Raw genomic sequence first — 12127 nt, 5'->3', positions numbered from 1 at the left:
TTAAGATGGATATGGAATCTTATTTTTTAATTTATTTTTATTGATAGATCTAGAGTTAAGGTGGATCTAAATGTTTATGCCGAGAGGTGCTTTGCAACTTAGTATGGAGGAGATGTAGTCACCTAACAATATATTGACAAAAATAAAAAAATATGTATATTGCTAACTTATTGTGATAGTTCTGCCTTGTCTAGTGGAACTAAATATGTTGAATGTTGAGGAAAAATAAGTCTAATATTTTTTGAAGTGTTAGACTATAAATTTCTCATTGAGGATGTTGAGAAGTAAATGATCCATGTGGATATCTTAAATGTGTCTCTTTCTTACTTCACATATAATTTAATTTACACGCGATATTTAGATAAGCACATTGATATTATGATACAAAATGACATATGAATAATCATGGCAACATAGCTTATGGTTAACCTTTTTGGTTCTTTGTTATGATGGAGAATTTGTAATTTTTCTTGAGCTTTCCTTTTTGCATGTATGTTTTCTCAAAGAAATTAATTTCATCATATATATGTGTGTGTGTGTGTATATACTCTATACTTGGTAGAAATTGTACTAATTTTATATTATTTTTCTCATGTAGGTTTCTCTTTTGGTTTCTAAATCAATTTGGAATTTCAATTTTGGAATATTTAATGAGATTTCAAACACCAATTGTGGAAAGAAAACATCAAGACAAAGGGCTTTATTATCATACTTTCAAAGACCTCAATCCAAACATCCACATTCACTTCATGCTTTGAGCTCTTTTGAGAAACCTATCATTGAAAACGATGTCAAATATTGTGAGAATGCATCTAATATCTAAATAATAGATGATATAATAGGTTCCTCTAATTATGAAAATGAAATAAATGCATTTTCACCGGAAATTGGGACTAAAGGTGTTAAAAGTTTTTCCTTGGAAAAGGACACAATTCGATCAGGGAAAATAAAAAGAGGCCAATGTGACATAGGGAAAATCTTCCAATCAAGATGGGTCTCAAAATTTACATATCTTGAACCTATACATTCAGAAAATGAGAAAGGGAGTTTATGAGAAGTTAGATGCAATATATGTAGGTGGAAACTTGACAAGGAAGTAAAATTTTATATGAAATTTGATACAATAAAAAAGCATGCAAGAACGGTGTATGATATGGAAAATGTAAATAGTTAGGAGAAATGTATTGTTAGATGGAATTTTTTAAGGAATGTTGACATGCTAAATATGAAGATGAATATAAATATATTTAAGAAGGAAGGGAAAAAATGAGGCAAGTGGAGGAATTTTGAAAGTGGAAATAAATTTGTATCCAAGATGATGAAACTAATCACTATATTTTATCTTATCTAAAGGTTGTCTTATGACAAATTATCCAAATCACATGAAATATCTATGTTTTATTCAAGTGGCAAGTTTTCCATCTTCTCATTGGTCTATAAGTGGTCTATAAAAAGTGGTTGGGAATGGGCAAGATATCTAGATGAAGTAGAAAACGATGATATAAAATAGAAGATTGCTGATGGTAGGTTTTTGTCATTGTCATTGGATGAGGTTATGATTATTGATAGTACTTCATGGATCCACATGAATATTTATATGGTTAATGACCATATGAAGCATTCCTATCTACTTGGGATTCATAAAATGAGATAGAATTCTACTTTTCAAAATATTTTTGAACCTTTTATTAATAGTTTGAAGGAAATTGATAGTATGGATAATTGAATGACCCCAAAAATGTATGTATGTGTTAGAGTAAATGGAACATCAATAATGCAAGGACAAGGAATCCCCTTATATTAGACTAATATTACCATCTTCACTATAAATGTTGAGTATTCAATGTATGTATCATAGGACAAATCTTGCATTCAAAATAGTAAGCAAGTTTCCATTGATTTCAAAATTTGAATATCTTGTATGGGAGGCTTATGCATATTTTTGTCACAGTCCTAATTTTTTTTCACAGTTTCAAACATTTCTTAATGGTGTTACTAATGGAAAGAAGCTATTGAAATGTGATGATACAAGATAAATCACATTGCATGGACCAACTCAAGGACTATTTAATGAGTACCAATCCTTGGTAGAGACGATTTATGAACATTACTCTAGTGTCAATAAATATTATTACTGTTTCTTTCGATTAATTTTCATCAAGGCATTATTAACATTGAATGGAATTATTGCTATGTTAAATGAGATGAATGTCCTCATGGACAAAATCACATAATGTATATTACAAAATACAAAATTGCAATAAAATTAACATGCCTTTGATTGGATAATTTGTATATGATTTCAGAGTCCTTTATAGGTTCACACTTTATAAGTTGGACTACGATCATTGATATAGAAATAATGTTTTTTTGTTTTGTTTTTGTTTTTGTTTTTTTTGTTTTTGTTTTTGTTTTTGTTTTTGTTTTTGTTTTTTGTTTTTGTTTGTTTGTTTGTTTGTTTTTGTTTGTTTTGTTTTTTTTTGTTTGTTTGTTTTTTTGTTTTGTTTTTAAGTTTGATGAAAAAGGGATACTATGTATGGCAGTGTGTGGTTATATGGTTCCATTTAATTATATTGGTAAGACATGATGAATCACCAACAAGTGTCATGTATTAGGAGACCTATTTGACGATGTTGTCATTTTAGTAAGATGCAACTTGATAGAAATTGCATAATCACTAGCATCATAGATAAGATAATGGTTTCACTGAAATGATTTTTTGGAGGCCATGTCTATGTTGTACCCTCAATATTGTAATAATCAACAATGTCAAACCAGTTTAAAAGATGATGTTGTAGCTAAATTAAGACTTTAGTGCACCACTTTTTCCAGAAAGATTAGATACATGGAGAACATATTCGAGGTATTTTAGATTCATCAAAAACATTTCAACAAGTCGCACACTTTTCTCAGGCAACATGGAAGAAATTCCATGGTTTGGATAATCCTTTAGAATATGGTGCGGTATTAAGATTTTGAACTATTTTAGGTGCTAGCTAATCCCTATAGGAAAACGTATCTTAATATTTCAAATTAGCATATTCGTGTCAAAACATGATTTTGGGATTAGTGGAGGATGAGAGAATGTTTAGTGCACTATCATTTGTAAATATAACAAATTTCTCTAATGAACATGATATGGAACATAATGCTTTGGAGGCTATAATGATAGTCCATCTAGATAAGGGTCGTGTTTAGAATGAATAATACGAGGACCAAGATGGGAATGGGGAAATTAATAAACCACAAGATTTTATCTTATCTAATATATATGAAGGCATAGGGGATATACATTCTCCATTGGTGGTGCAAGAAATAGTGAATGGAATAACACAAATGATGTTATTCTTTTATTTGATTGATTTTGTTGTTCCTCTATTTTTGGAGTAAGTTAAAAATTTTCTATTATAGAAAAATTACTATATGCAAATTTGAGGTTGCATTGTAGGTAAAAATAGGTTCTATATTTTGTATTTTCATTGTAACAATAAAGCCACGCTTTCTTGGTGAAAGTTATTTTAAGAATGGTGTCTTGATATTTAACTATTACATTGTATATTACTTTTTTGTGATAGGAAACATAATTGGTAGTTGATGAAGTCACGATCTATATCTTCACATAAATAGTGTCATAATATTAAAAGATAAATGACTAATTTAACAAGACTTTGCTTAGCAAGAATGGTCTCATTCAAGTAGATGAAATTTATTTGATGTCTAACATTGATACCCTAGCCAATTTTAATGGTTTGATTGTTGCATTTGGAGAATTTTGTAAAGTGTGAAAATTTGGGGTTTTTGGTTAAAATTTATGTTAGTTCTTGAGTGCTTCTAGTTCCCATTTGATGTTTGATTGAACGCTTTGTTGTGGGGTGATTGGTTTCATTTGATTTCCGTTGTTTCAAGTGTTTGGACTAAAGTTAGTGATATTTATTGAGTAAAGAATCCACTCATTCATATTTTTGTCATGTTTATTTGGGAAACATATCGTATTAGGATTGACATATGGCTTTGGTTATTCTTTGGGCATTCAACGAGTTATATATATATATATATATATATAATTGATCTTCAAGGAAATCTCTTTTTTATTTCTTTTCACTTTGTGGTATGACTTAAGCACTTTCACCTTCTAGAATTTTCTATGTTTATTTAATATTTTCTTTGCAAAGACTTATTGGTTATTTAGAAAGGGAAACAAGCTCTAATTGTCTAAATGAATAAAAAAATGGTCTACACACTAGGTTCCTATATGTTGATCATAGGAGACACATTATCATGGGACCAAGATTCATCTAATGAAATTATAATTTTGATGCCCAAACCAAAATAGAATTACATGTAGTCAACAGGAGAACGTTTAGTGCATTATCATTCTTGAAATGAAAAATCCCTTTGATATTGTTTTTTGATGTGTTTTACTAAGTAATAAACATGCAAAGACTACCATTTAGATTTGTGTGTTATATTTTTGAACTCACTAATTGGTGATTTTTAATGATCATGTTACTACCTTTTTATTATTATGTAGGAAATTAAGTTTCATTGCAAATTTATCTTCCATTCAATCTCAGTTTTCATTTGTGCGGTTTTAAGGAATTCTCTACCAGTTGACCTTTATTAGAGTTGTGAACTATACAAGAAAATGCAGTAGGTGTTGCAATAATTACAATCCACAAAGTAGGTGAAATATCTACAATTGGTGATGTAGCACCAAATATTGAAGTTCTTGGTATATTTGAAGTTGAGGAATTGAATAAGTATTTGGATGATAGATAAATAATGTATAAGAAAGAAAAATAATTTGATATAAAGATTCAAGATTTTGACATTTATTCATAGATCTTATTTTCATGTAAAGTCTCTAGATGACCTACAACATGGATTCATCATTACCTTGACTTCATTGAGAAAATGAATAATTTCAATCGAGTATGGTTCCAAATTCCAACATAAATTTATTTATCATGTAGTTGGAAATTCTCGCTTGAAGATGGAAAAATAGTCTTTTGTTGCTCTAATATAAATCTTCTCATATATTATAGAGGACAAAGTTGTATGAAAAATGTTTTATTATATATGCAAACTACCCAAGTTTTGGATTCATTATTTGGCTTCAGCAATACATAGGGGATTTTAGCATAGGTTTTCTACCCAAACTCTTGATGAATCTTCTCATTCTTTCAGCGTCAACAACTTCTCTTTGAATACTTCTCTATGTAATTTCTTCTCCTTCATCTTCACTTTTATCATAACTTATGATGTATTACTTGGCCACTTCTATAGCATCCAATATTTTCATCATTACCCTTATTATATATTTAATGTCATCAACAACATCTACATCTAGTCTTTGGGGTCTTCATAGACTTCTTCCTACTTGAAATTCTCTTCCTTCCATTCTTAATTTGCAAAAAAAATTCTTATACTTTTGGAGTTATAGACGGACATAATTATGTACTCTCTTATTCAAGAACATCCTATGATGAAATTATTTGAAGAGTCCATTCATGATCAATGCATTAGTAATAAAAAATCCATAATAAAAGTGAAAGAGAAAAGATTAATACCATCCATAATAGAAATGGTAGAATAAAGGTGAACATCTCCTAAACTTAACATAAGTGGTGGGAAAGATCAACACATATAGAAACTTTTTGGTGAAATAACATCAAAACTAATATTTAGATATGCAAGAGTGTATAGTAAAAATGAAAATCTTGACAAATGCAACCCTTCATGTTTGCAACATTATATGGAGGAGGGACAAATTATGTTTCTTTTTCCAAACATTTAAAATGAGTATATTAAACGTTTATGAGTATATTTTCCTGTTGTGATATATGGATTTTATATCCGATACAAAAAATTGTCAAAAATTCACTATGTTTATAATTCATTGAAATATATTGCCAATATTTTATAAGATTTTATAATTTGGTGAAATATTCACCAATGTTTTACAATATTTTATAATTTGCTGAAAGATTTGCCAATATTTTTTTTTTTTAACGAGATCGGTTACTTGTGTATTATAAAAAACTTCAAAAGGCAAAGCCTGTTACATATTGTAGGGAAAGCTGAGAGGGAAGGATCCAAAATGGGTGCACAGACCCTTGATCCTTGTTGGTGGACTTAGTAGAAACAGTTTGAAAAAGATAACGACTATATTGCCGTACAAACAAGCCTGCTAATAAACAAAATTTACAAGACATTAAACAGATTACTGCTGCTGGTTAACAGAATCATCAAGCTGAGGTTCCTTTTTTGCGCTGACTTTAGTCGAGGTCTCCGCTTGCATGCTCTGGGTTATTGAACTGATATGAGCAATTGCTTCTTCCATGTGGTTGCACTTCTCCTTGAGATTTTCAATCTCCGCTTTTTGCTTCTCCAGTTTTTTCCTCTTGGAGTTTCTGTCCGCATGGAATTCCTCCTTGAGCTCGTTGAAGTGCTTAACAAATCTTGCTATCATAAAGCAGTGGGCTTTGCATAAGGTACATTCGCTGTTTGTAATAACGCGCTCCAGAGGATTTACTGCTGTGTCACGATCTTCTGGGATCTCGGCCATTTCTGAGACTCGGGTGGAGAGAGCTTTAGAAGCTATTGACGAGGAGAAAGAACAGGGGGAGCAAAAGGAAAGGGGAAGGGATGAAGGGGAGAAGGGGGCGCAGATCGGGAAGAGAACTGACACTGCGTTGAGGGAGGCTGTGGAATGAAAGGAGAGCTGCGAGACAGGAGAAATCGGAGAACTGAAGGGAGCTGGAGGAAGATGGCGCTGAAACAAGGAAACAGAGCAGTTAGCTGGAAAAATTAACAGAACGATACAATTGCAAAAATTACCCCTGTGAACGATTGAGAACGGCCTTCCGACTGAGCTGAACGAAATGCGGTCTCTAATACTGTCCAAAGGCTGAGTAAGGGGGGGCGATCCTTTGCTCTTATGCAAATGAAGGAATGGAATTCTGAGATGCGCTGAGAGGGGAGGACTCTGATGCTTATAATGCTGAGTGAGAGGCTGAGCCAGCTGTTCTGCCGAGAGATCCTCTGGGATTTGGCTGATCTTAAGATCAGATTTAATTTTTTTTTTGCAGTCGATGAGGATTGTGAAGCGACGGAGGCCTACCTTCTGCTCGGAGGTGTCACGGGAGAGCTGAGGATTCTTGGACCCGTACCTGATCTTATTGTCAAACGAGATGTCGTTTGCGCTGCTCAAGGTGGTGGGAGGCACGGTGTCAGAGAGAATGCGGGCTGGAGGCGGCTTGACAGGCTTAGAATGTCGAGCAGGAGGGATGTTATGATTGTTGAGATGACTGGATTTCAGAGTTTTGGGGAAGTGATGGAACCTGCTACGGGATCGATTTGTCATAGATGTGATCATTTTCTCTGACTTGTCCAGTAGGCCTGTTGGATGCCCTTGTGGCAAGTGAATCAGCTTCTGAGTTTTTTTCCCTTAGAACGTGCTTGTATGTTATGTCCCCCAAATGCCTGATGTTGTCCATAATTCTAGATTTTAGATTGTTGAGTGCCGCTTTTTTAAAGTCTCCCCCTGAAGCTATAGCTGCAATAATGATTGCTGAGTCTCCCAGGATGATTGAGTTCTGAATTCTCATCTGTTTCAGAATGGTGGTGCCTAGGAGGAGGCTGTAGGCCTCGGCCATGTTGTTTGACATTTGTCCCAGACCCCATTCGTAGGTTAGAAGAACTTTGCCATGCTGATCCTTTATGACTCCCCCTGCCCCGGCTTTCCCCGGGTTGTTTTTAGAGGCCCCATCAAAATGTATAGTGGTTCGATTTTGATCAAGGATCCATTGTCTTATTTCTTCCTTGGTCCCTTTGAGCTTCCAATTATTACCTCTCTTGCCTATTGTGGGATGAGTTTGCTTGTGCTTGGCATACTTGAGACAGAATTTGTTGAGCCAGTCCTTCTCATCTTTGTGCCAACTGGTTTGATCTGGAAGGAAGACAGTGTTGGCACTTATTGTTTCGGATATGAGCGCCATTGTTTTTGCCAAAATGCGAGCTGGATTTGGCTTCTGGTTGTTGAAGATGTAGTTGTTTCGGGAGAGCCAGATTTGCCAGCAGAGCGTTGCTGGGATGCATTTCCACAGGTGGATGATGGAGCTCTTGGATTTCTTGGGGAAAGGATAGCATTTCTCCCAATTTTTTTGTAGATTGGGAAGCTGGTCAAAGGTCTCTCTAATTTTCAGAGGACTGATGAGCTGAGTCCAACAACTTTGAGCGAAGGGGCAGTCCAAGAAGAGATGATGACTGCTTTCTTCCTCAGCACGACAGTGGCAGCAGATTGAGGGGCCAAGTATCCCTTTTTTCCTGAGATTCTCAGCTATGAGTATCTTGCCTTTGAGGAGTGTCCAGTTGAAAAATTTGATCTTTGGCAGACACTTTGATTTCCACACTGCTGCATATAGATTCCATTTTCCTGTTGTTGAATTTGCCTGAAGAAGTTTATATCCCTCTTTGACAGTAAAGTTTCCTCCGCTGGGGTCCCAAATGTACCTATCATCGATCCCTTTGTTTGTGGGGGCAGAGCCTGAGAGAGAGGTTTTGAGATCGGTCCACAGATCCATGAGGGCATTTGGGATAGGGAGGCCCTTCCAATCATGCCAACTGTTGTGATCCCATATGGAAATATCAGATAGAGAGGTCAGATTTTTTGCTTCCATCCAGGTTTGCAGGGGTTTGAAGTTCTTAATAAGGTTTCTTGGATTTGCCCCCATGATTCTATCAGACCAAAGATTTATTTCTTTACCACTGCCAGGCACTTTTGAAATGTGGTTTCTGAATTGAGGGAGAACTTTTTTGATGAGCTTCCATACAGGAGTGCACGATCTCTCAGTGATTGTTTCGGAAAGAATATTAGAGTTCAGGCCATTGAGGCACTTTCTTTTCATAGCTTCCACCCACCATGAGCCTTTTCCTATTAGCATTCTCAAGATCAGTTTGAATCCCATAGCTCTATTGGAGAGGCTCGGGATTTTGATGGCTAGGCCTCCATTTTCGAAAGGGAGAATAACTTGGTCCCATCTGACAAGGCTGAACTTTTTTGAGTCTTGCTTCCCTCCCTGCCAGAGGAAACTTCTCATAATTAGTTCCATGTGCTTATGGGTGCTGGCAGGGGCCAAGGTTACTGCATATTGGTATATGGGAAGAGCGGAGAGAATGGCCTTGATGAGGGTAGTTCTGCCAGCCAAATTTAGCCAAGATAGCCCCCAGCTTTGAAGGAGTCCCCTCATTTTTTCTATGTGCTTTACCCAAATTTCGGACTTGACTGTTTCTTTTGCTAGTGGCAGGCCCAGATAAGAAAAGTGGCTCCAGTTCCTTTGCACTGGAATGTCCAAGATCAAGGAAATTCTTTGCATGATTTGGAGAGAGGTGTTCCAAGTGTATATCTTACATTTTTTATTGTTTAGCTTTCCCCCTGAAGCTGCTAGGAAGGCATCCAAAATTTTCTTGAATCTTTTTGCCATCAAACTTGAGGCTCCCCCGATTAGTAAGGTGTCATCCGCAAAAAGCGAATGATTGATTTCTTTGATCCCTCTTTCTATACTGATCCCGGTGATCTCCTTTTGCTTGCGTAGTCTCTCTAGATGGATGCTCAAGGTCTCCGCCATTATGATGTATAAAAAAGGAGAGAGAGGGCAGCCTTGCCTCAGTCCCCTAGTGCTTCTGAAATAGCTGCTCAGTCGACCGTTGATCAGGGGGGCAGTCCAGGGGTTAGAGATGCATTCCTTAATAATGCTTATGAATTTGTTGGAGATCCCGAATTTTCTAAGGACTTCTATCAGGAAATGATGGTCCACCCTGTCAAATGCATTTGCCATGTCTAATTTGATGATCATACCTCGTTCTTTCTTGTTGATACTGCTGTGTATTGCCTCCTGAATCAAAATGACGTTATCCGTGATTTGTCTCTGAGGTACAAATCCCCCTTGGTTCTCAGAAATGAGGGTAGGGAGGAGCTTTTTAAGCCTGTTGGCTAGAATTTTAGTGACAATCTTGTAAGAAACATTGCATAAGGAGATGGGCCTGAACCGATCGAAGGAGAGGGGATTGATGTCCTTGGGAATGAGGGCGAGGTGTGAGGATTTAGTGTTTTCCCCCATCTTGCAGTTTTTGAAAACATTTTTTACCATCCTTACATAGTCTTTTTTTATAGTGTCCCAGTGATTTCTGAAGAAGGCGACAGTGAAACCGTCTGGGCCCGGGGCCTTGTCCTGTTGCATGCTGAAGGTTGCCATCCTAATTTCCTCCTCTGAAACATCCTTGTCCAATTCACTGTTTTGCATATCTGAGATTTTGCTCTCAATTGGTTTGAGGAATTCTGTGCTGTCCGGAGACTGGGGGCCTGCTGTTAATAAGGATTGGAAATGCCTGAGTGTTGCCTCTTTGATTGCTTCTTGCTCGTTGATCTCTTTCCCTTCTACCACAATTTTGTCGATTTGGTTGCCGACGCGTCTGAGCTTTACGTTGTTGTGGAAGAAGGAGGTGTTTTTGTCTCCAGCCTTTAGCCATAAACACCTCGATTTCTGCCTTTGTTCTTCCTCCTCTACCCTGTTTTGTCTATAAAGTTCCCTGTACATTTCATTTTCTTGTATTTGGTCCTCCTTTGTGTATTGAGTATTCTCTTTTGCCTGGCTCCACTGCTCCAACTGCTTGTGAAGATCTGCTTTTTTATTTTTATTTTCCCTAGCTGCGTTTTCTCTTGCCCACTGCTTTATGGCTATTCTTAGAGACTTTAGCTTGGTTTCCCAGATATAGTGAGGCGAGCCAATGACTTCCTTAGCCCACTGAGCTTGAATGAGGTTGCGGAAGTCTTCTTTAGCGTCCCAGATTTTGTTGTATTTAAAGGGGAGGGGCCCCAGATTTCTTCCCTTGTCCAGCATCATGACCACTGGTTTATGGTCTGAGGCCGAGGCTTGAATAATTTTAGATTTGATAGAGGAAAAGCCTGCAACAATTCTTTCATGAACAAGGATTCTGTCTAATCTCTCCTTGATGTTGTGGATGCCGATTCTTTTGTTACTCCACGTAAATTTCCCGTTGTAAGGAGGAATGTCTATCAGATTGTGGTTCTGGATTATTGATTCCAACGAATCTCTTGAGGGGTCTGCGTGGAAGTTCCCACCTAGTTTTTCCTCGGCATTTCTTATTAGATTCAGATCTCCTCCCAGTAAAATATTCCTGTCTTGAACGGACTGTAAGTCTGTGGTTAAAGAATCCCAACAGAGAGCTTTATCCCTGTAGTGATTCGGAGCATAGATGTTGTATATAGTGTAGATTTCTTTTGAAGTTTTGTTTTTGAGATCTGATCTTACCCACCAATTGCAAGAGTTTATATTGATGGGGTCCCATTTGTTCTTATTCCATAGAGTTCCTATACCTCCTGATGCACCTGCTGCTCCTATTGATGTACCTGAGTAGTTTTTGTATCTTTTGGTGTGCTTTTGGAAATCGTGCTCAGAAATTTTGGTCTCCTGGATGAGGAGAAGGTCTGGTTGCTCCTGATTAATTATATCCCGGACTGCGTTTGTTTTTAAGGAGGAGCCCAACCCCCTGCAATTCCAAGAGACCACTATCATCATTTTCCAATTTTTAATTGGTGCCCGCTCCTCTCCTTTAGTTTTTCTCCACTTCCTTTTTGTCTATCTAGATATGTGTCCATAGGTTGCTGGGTACCGGTGGCCATTTCTTTCGCTGCTGTTTCATCTCTGATCTCTTTGTTTGACTTCCTGCCTGCCTTTCTCGGAGGGTTAGAGGAGAGGCCCGCCTCTTTCGATTTGTTTCGAGTGAGTATTCACTCGATGGTTGGGGGGGTGAGGGTGGGGGTTTTGAGGGGGAGGAGATGACTGCTAGGGCAGTGTCTCGGGGGGAGGGGATATGGGGTCTTCAACTGACAAAGATTCAAAGGGATTAGAGGAAGAGGGGAAGGGGGGGCTGAATTGGAGGGGGGAGGAGGAGGAGGGGAGGAGATTTCCGGGAGGGGCTTGGAGCTTGGTCCTTGTGAGGGGGTGGATTTTTTCTTTTTAACTTGTTCCCAAGAACCTTCAGAGAGTTCTGCATTACCATTAGGCTCATTTAATTTTGACTTGCTACATCTATTTGCGAAGTG

Source organism: Pinus tabuliformis, chromosome 7 (assembly GCF_031772625.1).
Source record: "Pinus tabuliformis cultivar Carrire ecotype Pingquan chromosome 7, CPIR1, whole genome shotgun sequence".
Classification (NCBI taxonomy): Eukaryota; Viridiplantae; Streptophyta; class Pinopsida; order Pinales; family Pinaceae; genus Pinus; species Pinus tabuliformis.
The sequence above is the reverse complement of the archived record's forward strand: the minus strand, read 5'-3'. Positions refer to the sequence as shown.